Raw genomic sequence first — 14389 nt, 5'->3', positions numbered from 1 at the left:
AGGTTCTAGGTTCTTGCTTCAATCCATATAGAGCTTTCTTTAGTTTGCATACGATATCATTTTCTTCCATCAGAGGGAAACCATCAGGCTACTCAATGTATAACCCTTCTTCAAGTTCTCCATTTAGGAAAGTTGATTTAAGATCCATCTGATATACCTTGAACTTCTTATTTTCTCCATAAGCTAGGGACATTCTTACTGCTTCCATTCTTGATATAGGGGAATATTTCTCCTCATAATTAATTCCTTGTTGCTATGAATAGCCTTTGTACACAAGTCTAGCCTTGCTTCTTATTACTTCACCTTGCTCATTTATCTTTTTTCTAAATACCCAACAATAACTTTCTTCTCCGTTGATCTAGGAACTAATTGCCATGTATCATTCTTCATAATCTTTAAATGCTTCATCTGTACTCTTAGGTTCTATTTGAGAAATTAGACATAATTCCTCATTAACTCTATTTTTTGTCATCACATCTTCATCTTTGCTCCCAACTATCTACTTAGGAGGGTGATTCTTTCTTATGTTCATGCTAGAGGTAGGAATTGACATCTCAACTCTTATCTCATTTCATGGTTTAGAACTTTGTTCTCCTTTTTTCTCAATATCATTTTGCAAATCATTGTTAGTCTCAAATAATATCTCAACATTCTTATTAACAATTCTAGAATTATCTTCTTCTTCATTCGAATTGTAATCTAACATCTTTTCCTTAGTTCAAAACTTTTCATCAATTTTTATATTTGTGCATTCAACTATTGTCTTAGTTTTATGATTAAAACATTTTTATGCCTTATTTTTTAATGAATAGCAAATAAATATACCTTCATCACTTCTTGGATCAAACTTATCAATTTCATCATCTCCCTTAATGTAACACTTACTTCCAAATATTTTGAAATACTTAACTGATGGTGAATGACCAAACCATAATTCATAAGGTGTCTTGTTCATACCTTTTATAATCTATACTTTGTTCAAAGTGTTGAAAACAATTGATAAATTGTATATTGTCTTTGATGTTACACAAAATTCTATATCTTAACCAGTCAATATATGTCAAATTCATTTGAGCGATGAAGATAGTTTCCTGTGTCTAGTAAGCATTCCAAGATTTTCCAAATTTAGACATAATATGTGTCGAGCTTCACTTGGGCACCAAAGAGAAGTTCGCAGAAGTTTAGTGTTAACCAAGCTCACTTAGTTAACAAAGGAAATTTTGATGGAACTATAGTTAGCTAAACTCACTCATTTATGAAAGGAAGCTTATAAAGATGTGGTGCTAACAAAGTTCACTTGGTTAACATAGAAAAATCATTTCAATGTTAGTATCTATCGAGCAGGGTTAGCTAACAAAGGATTTTCTTGTTTTGGCATATTATGTTTAGTGGATTTGTTCATTGATTTTAGCCAACTGAAGAGATGAATATTAATTATTCTAAGGTATACTCAAGCCAACTTGACAATGTATATAATATAAGACCAAGTTGAGGATTGAAAAAGAAGTGAGAATATGTAGAATATAATAAGATGCAAACAGTGAATTGGAAGGATAAGCAAAATATCCTTAAGGAGCTACAAAGATATAATTGATCAAGACGGATCAAGTACTAAAGCCAAAATTGAGATATAAAATTAATAAAGATAAGTTTGCATCAAAAATCAAGTCATATCATTGTTACTCTCTAACCATTGTAGCAGTGAATCAAATTTCCTAATAGAGTTAGCTTAACAACTATTTTGTAGATACTATAACAAGGTGGCATTTCTAGATTGAAGTGTCTAAAGACCTCTAACAAGGCCACTACTAACAGGGTGATTGAATCCTCTAATAAGAAAGAAACTAACAAAAAAAAATTAATATTAACAAGGTTGGATCCTAATAGGGCTTACTTTAGAAGAGTGAAAAATAGTAACTAGTTGCAATTTGTGGTTTTCCCAAATTGGGTTTCCACCAATAGTAATATTTGACTCATTTTCTGACAAAAATTGGTTGAATTTTTTACCCATGTTGGTATCGATCAATTGGTTTGTCAGTATTTTTTTCATCAAAATTTCAACCAATGCTTGTATTGGTTGAAATGTTGATGATTTATTTGGTTGAAATTGAACTATTTTTTCATTGCATCTTGGTGAATGCATTCGTCAAATTTCCACCAAGATTGGTCGATGCATTGGTTGAAATGTCAACAAATCTTTGGTCAAATTTTCCATCAAGATTGGTTGAAAGTTCCACCAATATTGGTCGATGCATTGGTCAAATTCTCAACAAATCTTTAGTTGAAATTGCCACCAAGATTGGTCGAAAGTTCCACCAATGTTGATTGATGCATTGGTGGAAATTTCATCCAACTTGTTTTGTATAAATAAAAAAGTTGTTGCTTCACAACTGCTAGATATGAAATTTTTGGGAGTTATGAAGCAACGAAAAGGAAAAGGTAACCATCTCATAGCCAACTATTTTATGTCATCGCAGCTTCATGACTTCATTTCTTCATTGACTATGTAGACCTATGATGATGTGAAGAAAACTTTCAACCATTGATCACTCCATCATGACTTCTTATTATTTCTTTCTGCTAACTACTATGAAATAGTGATAACCACTAGACTAACTACCATTGCACCATTGCAACTTAGGTTATTAACTCAGTAAATAACCTTGTGATGGTGTGAATAATAACTATGCAACTACATATCTATGACGAAGGTTTGCACTTAACTCTTTATGATAGTGCAAATAATGCATTATAAATCATCACCATTTTGACCCCAGGTTAACCTTGATCAATTGCTATGGTGCAAAATAGAATTCTCTAGTTAGGTTTCGTATCATCACAACTTAAACTCTGAAGCTCATTTTGATGGAATGTATCAGCCAAAACCAATCTGCATGTATCAAAGGGATACTCCTTCAACAACTAAATATAAAAATTAAAAAAATCTAATAACCAAGTAAATCTAGCTATCTCAAATTAAGATACTATCAATGATGTCAAACTTAAGGTGGCTATTCAACAATGCTACGACCATACATCAAAAACAAGTTATGTAGGAAAAAAATCATTTTTTTTAACAAAGAACGAAAAAAGACAAGCCATTGCAATAGCTCCTCCCTTTGGCTCCCACCTATTATCTCCCCAACCTATGAAGTAGTACATATAAGCTTAACTTCTAACTAAAAGATGTTGACTACAATCATAAGCTTAGACATATGTAGTCTAAAAGACAAAATAAATATATATCATATCTTATAATATGCTCATCAGTAATTAAAGATCAACATCTTTTGAACTGATAATTAGGAGATGATTTCCATAGCTAGTCAAATTGTGATCAACATCACAATCTTTTGAACTCCCAGAAGAATCTATAGATCCATAGCCTCAAATCCCTAGCTAGTACTTCCCCTAAAATAAATGGAAAATCTTAAATGTGATCTAAAGAATGATTAAATCAGCATAAAAGAGAGAATGTAAAATGAAATATTGATATTGATAAATTTGGATTTTATTGTACTCATAAATTTGTATTGATATTCAATAGATGATTCTGCAACTTACATTGATGTATTGTATTTGTAGATGCCTAGAGCCAAGTATACCTGTCAGTGAAAATGGTGAGCATTAAAGAAATTTGGTATACATATGAATTGAAGTATATAAATGTAGTTAACAAACAATTAAAAAAAGTATCTGATCAAGGTTGATTGTTGTTGCAGTTCTTGATAGGGGAGAAGTAACATGATCTAGATAAGCAATAGGACTAAGCATTGCAACTTTCTTTACAAGGCTTGCAAGATCACTCTTTGCAAATTCAAAAAATCCTAGCATGGTTCCCTACATTATTTAGATACAAATTTAGCTAGCTATATGAAATTATTTTTTGTATATGTATATGTATTGATTGAATCGAAGGTGAGTTTAGAGGTTAATGGTTGCAAGGAGATTTGATTGTAGGTATAGTGGACCTCATCATGGAAGAAAATATGGATGCAAGGTTCATTCAAAGGTTATCCATATCTATTTGAAATCCCTAAAATTTTGTTAACCTAATTAGTTTTTTCCCTATATTCCTAAATATTGATTTACATAGTTCACATTTTTAAAAATGCACGAGAGTTTTCGCACTTAATTTTTAAGGTTTTCTCGCTTAATTTTTTTAATTCCTAACTTGTTAACCCTTGATATGATGTGATGAGGACCTCATATGCACCTGGCTTACCAAGAAATGTGTCAAAATATCATATTCTCACATTGGTTAAACTTTGTGCATCTTTAGAAAGCACAAATATGCCAACCATTGATCTAACAAGATGTATTGGTTATGAAAATTGTGGGCCCCTTGAGCTATCCTTAAGGTAGAACTTGACCCATGACCATGTGATGTATGGTTAGTCATAATTTTATGACTTGAAATTGGATGTTATCCTTTTGAGCTATGAAGTTGCGCTAACTGTTGAGATGACCATGTTGCACATTCGTGACCTGTTTGATAATTAAGTAATGAATTAGGGTGACAAAGCAAAAAGAGTTAATTGCATCATCGCAACTTCAAAATATTCATTCGATGCAAAGTAAATAACTTAGTGATATAATAAATGAATAAGATTTTTATGTATCCCTATCAAGTTTGCATGGCAATAAATGAAGATTGGATGCAAAAGATAAGACTCAGTCTAAGGGTTAGCTACTTCCTATATTCCATTGAATTCTCTTCAAATCTAGACCAACTTCCACAGAATCATAGGGACTCTCTACAATTTAGGCTCTATAGGGCCAAGGTAGGTGCACCTTAGGGATGAGTATGATTGGATATTTTCTTATATTCTTTTTCATAGTTGGTTCATTCATACTCTTCTCTCTAGGTCTATTTCCTATAGCAGATAATGGTCGCAATGCTTCTTAGATTTGTAATAACTCCTTGATCATAGTAGCTACCTATAATTCAAAGAAATATTATTACAAATAAGTGAAGACTAGAAACTATTTATTATAGAAAAGTAAAATTGATTTGATTTATATGTACTTTGAGTAACCAAACAATTGCATCAATTTTTATTCACAACTTTTGATCAATATCTTATCCATTTGTTGTATAGATTCACACTAGTAAATAATTGACCTATATAATTTCATTGAAATTAAAATTATTAGCTATTAACCCTAAACCCCATTCTTATGATATCCCTCTCAAATGCCTTGAAACCCTATTTATGGAAGCAATTACTTAATTCCTAAATTAAAAGCATCAATAAATTGGCATACAACCTATCTAAACTACATTAAATTGCATGAACTTTTCTCACTCAATCCCAAAGTAATAAACATATGGAAATAGAGACACAATTTAGAGACATGGATATTTAGAACTCCCTCCTTGTATTAATACTCTTTAAAATTAATACATTACTATTATAAAATCAATAAAAACTCCATATATGATAAACTTGTTATTCAATACTCTTAGACTTGAAAAATTGAATACTTCATACAATTATCATTGATCTTCTTATGGTGGGACCAATTTTATTGTAGCAATTGCTTACTAATCTGCAACATCTGGTGATTGGCTCTACTGCATCTGTTGCTCTCCCAACTGTGGAACCACTTGGCTTATACTTGAAGTATCAAGTTTAATGATCTGGATATTATCACAATTGGTTGATCCCTTTCCATATTGTAAGAATTTGGTATATCTCTAATACCATGTAAGAATTTGGTATAGCTCTGATACCATGTCAAAAAAGTTGCAAAAATTAGGATTTGTGAGTTGTAGAAAAAATCAGGAATAGGGATTTCAAACAACCTACACCAGTGTGTAGATCACACAATTCTGCCCCAAAATAAAACAAAAAAATTTCTCAAAAAAAGGAGTTCGTATGAGGGAGATGTCGTTGTTTGAAAATCACCTCTACAATTATTTTTCCTAAATCACTGTCATTACACCTCCAAAAATCTATTAACTCTAGATTTCACCTCAGATGTCCAATTCTGATGAAACAAAAGTTGATTTGGGGGTTTTTTGATCTTTTAAATATGATGCCAATATCTAATTGTAGATCTAAAAATAAAATACATAGATTTGAAGAGATCATACCAATTTTGTAAATCAAGCCTTTAGGTTCCGATTTGCAAAAAAAAATTGCCTCAATTTTGATTATGGCCTAGGGTAGGAAAATTTATAGTTAAAATTCACTAAATCGATGCTCTAGACACCATGGTGAGGTCCACTTTGGCTCTAAATCATGGTCCTCCAAGAGGTGAAGAAAAATGGTCTCCAATGGCTATGAAATGATGCTCCTATGGCTCTAATACCATGTAAGAATATGGTATAGCTCTAATACCATGTACAAATTTTCCTTAGGGAAAAATCACACTAAGATCAAGAAGCTCAAGAACAAATCACAATATGGACCAAATGATATATGATCATAATAGGAATATGAGAATGAATTATGTACAAGTACACTAGAAGTGCTTGTATATAAAGGCCTCTAGATTGACTAGGAGTCAGCAAAATGATAAGCCTCACAACTAACCACATGTCCACCAAGAGTGAATTATCCTCGATTGAGCATAGGAGTTTGTGCAATGATGAGAGGATAAGTTTACATAGGTGCATCTCATAATGATATTTTGTAGAAACTATGTGCTTAATTAGAGTGTGAACAACTATGTTGTCTACATGAAAACTCAGTTGATTATGCAAACTCCAGTGTTGTAGACACCATGTGCTAAAATAGAGTTTCTAACTCTTGTGTTGTCAACATGACAACTCATATGAGTATGCATACTCCTAGGTGTCTAACTAATAAATAATAAAATAATGCATTAACCTAATTAAACTTCATTAAAGTGTAAATAATAATTAATTATTTACAGTAACACATCATTAGTTTGAACTGCCACGTCCATAGTTACAATTGTTTGTTCTTTATCTAATCTCTTTGTTTGCACCAATACTTCAATTAATTGTAGCTTTTATGTTGCAACAAAATTGTCCATGTTTTCTCCTTCAACTACCTCTTTCAATAACTATGTTAATATCAGACTATAATCAATTACCTACTTGTCAAAGAGTTTATCATCAGGCCAATTGAAACTCAATATTTTTTGTTCCTTTCTCAAGACATTTCCTCCAATTGTCCTTATTTCTTCAAAAAATCGTTTAAAAGAATCAAAAAATAATTGTACTTGTACCACTTCCTCTGTAGTTCTAGAAAACTAAATATACTTGTTATCATTTACAACTATATTAAGCCCAATGTTCATTAATTTATTCAATTATTTAACCTATTCCTCCTTTTATCTTATCTGGCCTATACCTTCAAGCACATGTGGAAAGAGATCAAAAAATTTAGCAAGGTATTTCAAGAAACAATTATTTATTTTTCTCTACAACAAATTTCTCTTACAATCAAAATCTAAGAGATTAGTAGCTTGGTCATAAGTTCTTTCAACTCATTCATTAGAAAATCAATCACATGACAACAAAGGGTTGTGATGATATCATCCCTACTAATCTATTTGTCCAAAATTGGCCTTAAATTTGCCTCATTATTTGTTAACTCATTCCATATCTCTACTAATTTATACAATTCTAAATAGAATGAAGGCCAACCAACTCTTTTCACTAGATACAAAATTATATCTCTAATTCTATCTTCATGCTTGATGCCCGATTCCACATGCAATGACCATATTTTTTCTTCTCCTCATCAAGCTTCCCTTTTATATACATTTTTGGCTCTTGAGGAGTATTATGAATCTCTACAATTAGGATGATAAATCTTAAGTTGACCAAATTAAAAGGTGGTACTGGAAGAGGAGGATAAGCAGTCCTAAGTTGACCAGATTGTGTACCTACCTTTGTTTTCCCAAACTATTTATCAATTTGTGCAATCATCTTTCCAGTTGGTTGATCTTCTTTCCTCTTTCTTCGTAGGAGACCAAGACCTTTTCAAATTTATCATTTAACTCCAAGAATTTATTCTTTTCTTTAGTAGTAACCATAACTCCAAAATCTATCATTTCCTTAGTCATTTGGGCCACTTTGTCACTATCTACCTCTTATGCCCTATAAACAATGAGATTGTCTATGCCTAGAATTTGAGACCTTTTGAATTATGGCCTTGTCTTTCTTCTGAACAAACCCTATGACCAAGGCTTGATTATCATCACTTTATTTCAACCCTTTATGGGCTTGCAAAACTTCCTCCTTAGTTTTGAACTGGGTGTCTTTTTCCTTTTTGATTGCATCAAAGATCATTGCATTAGCAATGCACCATCAAGAAAGTATCATGATCCCTGAGTCCTTTAGTAGTTGCCTCCCCCCTCAAGGGTTATTTTCTCAAACTCTTCTATAAGGCCAGCCTTGACCTCTTCTTCAATTTTAGAGTCCTACCTATTAGGTTGCTCTATTTTTAATTTTCTTGCACCTTGCCTCAAAATTTCTAATATTGCTCCTCCACAAAAATTGAGTTAGTGCTCTAGACTTTACAAAGCTTTCATTATCGAAAAACTTCTTAGATACCTATTCCACCATAGGGTCGATTTATCTACCTTGAAAATCTCCTATAGTAAGAGCTAATGATGGCATATGAGGCTCTTTAGGTTCTCCTTCCTCTATCTCTACCGTAGTTATAACAATATTCCTTTCATCTCCCATATATTTCAATTTCTCTCTTAAGGAGTCTTCATCATCTATTTGGTTAGGGCTCTATGAAGAGGAATACTCTTCAATCTTTGAAGAGGAACCCTATTCTAACTTTTGTCTCTTTGCAATAGGTGGACTCTCTAATAGTTATCTCTTATAAAAAGGCATAAGCTAAATATTTCTTGCCACAACATAACCATCTCTTTTTGGTAATGTGTATTGGCTTGGGTTTATGACTGCTCTACTAGCCAACCTATTTTCTACCTCAATGGCCTTGACTGGATAAGTTTGAGTCAAAATTTCTTTCTTTTCATTTAAGGTTTGCACAAACCCAACAAAATTGTTCATAAACATATCTATTTTGGCACCCCAATATTTCTTATCAAAAAGGAGATTATACTTTGGCTCAAAGACATTAACAAATTCAAGCACCCTATTGTATACTTTCCATTTTTATTTTATAACCTCTTTCTCATGTACTAAAAATTGATTTCTAATTATATCTTCAAGAAAATAAACAATATGTTCATGTGATTTAGCTCTTGTTCTCTCCTTAAACAAATCATAGAAACCTTCATGATCTGTAAAATGAGAATGGGACTAGTCCATCTAGTATTTGTTTTAAAAAAAATCTAATTGCCTCCAACCCTTCTTGACAAAGACAAAATTGTGGACAATAGTGATCTGAGGGAAGAAAGTACCTTTAGATTTTCCTAACATTTCCTTTTCTTCTAACCCTCCTACTTGTCATAAGAATTATAAAATCCACACCTTCAAAGGTACCTGATATGGAAACACATGTGGTTTTCCTAGGAAATCATACACTCTAAACATAGTAGAAACTAAATATGGTATAATTTCTCCCCAATTATGGCTCATGTTTAGTCCTTTGGCATGATCCTTTGGTCTAATCAATTCCAGAAAGGATTGAGGTATTCTAGGGTTATCTCCAGTCAACAAAATTCTTAGCTTGGAAGAAAAATACATGTCAAATATGGAAAAACTAGCATCACTGACCTCCTAAGTCATATCAATGCTCCATAGTTGGATTGGTTATTTCTCTCCATCTTTCTCTAGCTCCAACTTCATCTCTTTGCAAAAAAAGGTAATACCCTTCTACAAACATATGTACATCAATAATGAGTACCAGTAGAATGGCTTTACAACTTTAGCCTTATTTATGCCTATCAATACATCATATATTTCTTCTACGAAATATGTAGCAAAATCAAAAATTGATCTTATGCCATATTGCAATGTTTGAGAAATGATATAAAAAAATGGATCCTTGGATGTGATCTTGTTCATCCATTCCAAACATTTTGTAGAGAAAAATATAGTGCTTGAGCCCTAGGATTGAAATAATTCCTTAACAATGGGTCTGAAGTCATCAATGGCAATTAACCTATTTTAACAAAGTGTTCATGTAGTGGCCCTCTCCTTGGGTACACCCTTTGTGCATCATATCTTGCTTGTAAATCCTCCATGTCAATTTTCTCATGTACTGCATGATTAGTATTTAACCTAAAAATTTCCCTAATTAGCTTTGGTGAAACTCTAAAGGGATTATCTCCACTATGATTCTTGACCATCCTTGACACTGGGTTATATCTCTTTACTATTATGGCCAATAAATCATCATCAAAGAAAACACCTAGGGCAAGTAGCTTACCAATGTCAAACTCCCATACATTATTTAGAGGAGTATTGAGTTTTCTCTCTAAAAACCATTTGCAAAGAATCTCTAAACATCTAGTATATGTTTGGGCATCTCTTAACCAATTGGCCTTGTTATAGAAACCCTCACTAACTAGTAATCTATGGTTTTTAGGCACTAGTTTTTTTCCTTTGGAAGACTCATTAGTTAATTGTGGTAATTGTTCCAGAAAATCACAATGCACAGCTCTTAACTAGTAATCTACCTTTCCTAAAAAATCCTTTCATGGAGGCATTTTATCTATATTATCTCAATTACAACTGCAAATTCTTGACTAACCAAATATTTTCAGTACTCGCCCAAAAAAAATTGTTTGCTCCACTGAAAATTTTATCTTCCAATATTTTGTGGCTTCAAGGAAATGCAATTTGAAATTATGAATATTTTTGCACTTTGAAAATTCTTTGCTGCTTGACACTCAATAATGAGAAGAATCATAAATTTTATGGCAATTGGCTTCACACAAACTTGCATTGATCAGAATTAATGCTATAACAGTCATATTTCAAGCCGCGCTACAAAATTTGAAACCTAACTGTCAATTTACGCCAAATCAGACAATTCCTTTAAAAACTTTAAAAAGATGCATTACATTTTTTAGAATTTGGATATGTGTCAATATGTTGCTTCCTTGATTTGGTTAAAGTTCAATCATCTTCAAAATCTAGAGAAGTGATGATCATTGATCATCATTTGATCAATGATCATTCCAATTATTACTATGTTCACTTTAAAGACATCGGGTCCACTAATCCATCTCAACATACACCTTTGCTTACACATTGTACATTTGGCAAATTAGAACAAAACATTTGGCATACTATCCAACTTAGCATCAATTGGAAACTCATGACATAGCTGACCCCGGTAAGTCCATGTGTCATAACCTCACTTCCCATGTTTGGTTAAACTGTGTGCACTTTCAAAATATAGGGAAGCAACAATGGTTGATCGTCATTTGATCAATGATTCCACAAAATTGATATTCCACTATCCTAGTTAGAAACCTTTAACCAATAGGAAGATGTCAATCTCTCACTTGCTCTAAAAGTTTTCCTTTTGCATCCCACATACTGAACCTAGTCCCACTTTGTCCACATGTGATCTGAATCATTTTTTCAATTTAGAGGATAATGTGAAAGGAAGAAATAATGGTATTGTAGAAATATAATAAACAATATCAAGAATTCAATTTATTCATAATATTAAATAAGATTTCATGAAATTGTGGACAATATTTTAAGTGAGATGTATGCCTACAAATAAATTAAATTTGGACAAACTCATAGAGGAGTTTTGTGTCCAAGCTCATAAAAGTTGGTTTATCTTGTGAATGAGATGTATTCCCATGAACCCTATAGGAGTTGGGAAACCTCGTGGTTGAGATGTATGCTCATGAACTACGTATATAAGATCTAATACAAATTGGCAATCTTAGCAAATGAGATGTATGTCCATATCCTTTTTTTGTTCAATTCATCTTTAACCTCTTTATACATCTTCATGGAATTTGAAAGGTCACTTCATCTACATATTCATTAGAGATTGAATGGAGAATTCAAACAAATTGAAAAGTATTTACAATTGAATAGAGATAATAATTAATTAAAGGATCTAATTTAATCTTATATGCCAGTCAATTCTGATCATTCCTCCCCTCTTACAAGACAATGGGCCCCATTATCTTATCACCTTTTGTGAGACATATACTCAATAATGATTCTACCATGTAGCCTAGAAATGATAGTTTTATTAAATGTGTCTATCTAGCTACCTTTCCAAGTCTACTATTAACCATCTCTTCTTTGTCAGTTTTAATGTGACTTTTGAGATTAAGGGCAAGAAATGTTGCCGATATCAACCCTATGGTGGAAACTATTACTCATCTGAATATTTCCAATGGAATGGTTGACAAGAATGAACTAAGGATGAATACAAAGATAGAGTAGCCATACAAGAAAACTACCAATACTCCTGTAGTTGCTCCCCCAATAACAACTCCCATGCTCAAAGAACTACTTCCTATGAATGCCATATTTAAGAGTTTTCTACAAAGCCCATGATTTCCCAGAAAATTTTTTGAGTTATTAGAAGCCGATTTAATGGGCACTGGGCCTGTGAACTCATTATTTTAAAAATTGAAGGTTTTGAGCCACTCTAGCCACGTCAATTTCCTTGGAGTTGAGTTACTAATTTGTTTTTTATTCAAATGGAGGATGTTCAAATAAGTACAACTTGTGAGGTTGGGAGGAATTGAACCTAAAAATTGATTCGATGAGAGATCAATCTGGACAAGAAAAGGAAGCTAATTGCATAGATATTTTGGAATGGAGCTCAAAAGACTATTTTCAGAGAGATCCAAGTTAGTCATACTCCCATAGTACTTCAACCCACTAGGGAGATGTCTCAAAAGCTCCATGCTTGGAAGCTTTGTGCTCAATACTTTACTGTTGTCATTATACCAACACTAAATTCCCACAAAGTTGCATATGAATCCCTAGCTATTATTCCCAAACCTCCAAGTGAAAAGGGACTGGTTTGGATTTGTCAATTATTCTTTAATCTCATTCAAGCATTGGATGTCATCTTCTACAACCTATGGGATTTTAATCATTGTGGTGAAGCATGGAATCAAGCACAAACAAAGCTAAAATAAAACCCAAGTCACCACATCAATCTTAGCCATGGCTAAGCCTATGAATCTAGCAGTTGATTTTTGCTTGTAAAATTTTAAAATTCAATGGAGTGCCCCTATATACAAATTGATCCTACCATGCCCATTCTACAGGTGAGCAATGAATCCACAACTTGATTTCAAAGTTCACCTAGAGCTGAGTGAATCCAACTTTTCAATCTACTACCCCAGGGATTATGAGGTGGAGATAAGTTTCTACCCTGCGAGAAGCTGAAGCAAAAATAGTAGAAGGAATGAAGAAAGCCCTAATGAATTCTACTACTCTAATACCACTGATCTAAATTGTTTTACCAATTTAGTAGACAATACCAAAGGAAGAAATAATGATATTGTAAACACATAATAAACAATATCAAGAATTTAATTTATTCATAATATTAAATAAAATTTTGTACAATTGTGGAAAATCTCATAAGTGAGATGTATGCTTGCAAATCAATCAAATTTGGACAAACTCATGGAGGAGTTGTGTGTCTGAGCTCATAAAAGTTGGGTTATCCAATGAATGAGATGTATTCCCATGAAACCTATAGAATTTGGGCAATATTGTGGTTGAGATGTATGCCAATGAACTTTGTATATAAGATCTAATACAAATCGGTAATATCAACAAATGTGATGTATCTTCATATCCTTTTGTTATTCAATTCATCTTGAGCCTCTTTATACATCTTCATGAAAGTTGAAAGGTCACTTCATCTACATCTTCATTAGAAATTGAATGGAGAATTCAAAAAAATTGAAAAGTCTTTAAAATTGAATAGAGATAATAATTAATTAAAAGATTGCATTTAATATAATATTCTAGTCAATTCTTATCAACATGGCAACTTCTCACTTCCCCACTTTTGTCAAACTATGCACATCTTCTGAATCTGAGGAAGTGATGATCGTTGATCATTATTTGATTGAAGATTAGGAATTTTTATATATAAATTTCTTTAAAACTAAGGAAAAGAGGTTGACATGTCTACGTGTCACAACCTAGCATCCCCACTTTGTTTAAACCTTGAGCAACTTAAGAATGTGGGTATACACCCATTGTTGATCTTAATATGGTTAATAGTTAATGAAATAAACTCTCCAAGGGTTAGGAGTTCTGATCTAACCTCATAAATATTTTAAGTGTGACTTGGTGATCAATTTGATCACATATTCAAATCTTATCAAAAGATAGTAGTATTTTATAGTGCAACCCATCGAAGTACTAAAGCTTCCTTGGTCATTGAGTCACATTAGTTAAGTACTCAACTACCTATTAGCCCATAATTGATTGAAATAGTTAGTAAAGTCTCACTCACACAGTCACTTGAATTAG

The sequence above is a fragment of the Cupressus sempervirens genome, chromosome 9 (assembly GCF_028749045.1).
Source record: "Cupressus sempervirens isolate cs-2001-9-10 chromosome 9, ASM2874904v1, whole genome shotgun sequence".
NCBI lineage: Eukaryota > Viridiplantae > Streptophyta > Pinopsida > Cupressales > Cupressaceae > Cupressus > Cupressus sempervirens.
The sequence above is the reverse complement of the archived record's forward strand: the minus strand, read 5'-3'. Positions refer to the sequence as shown.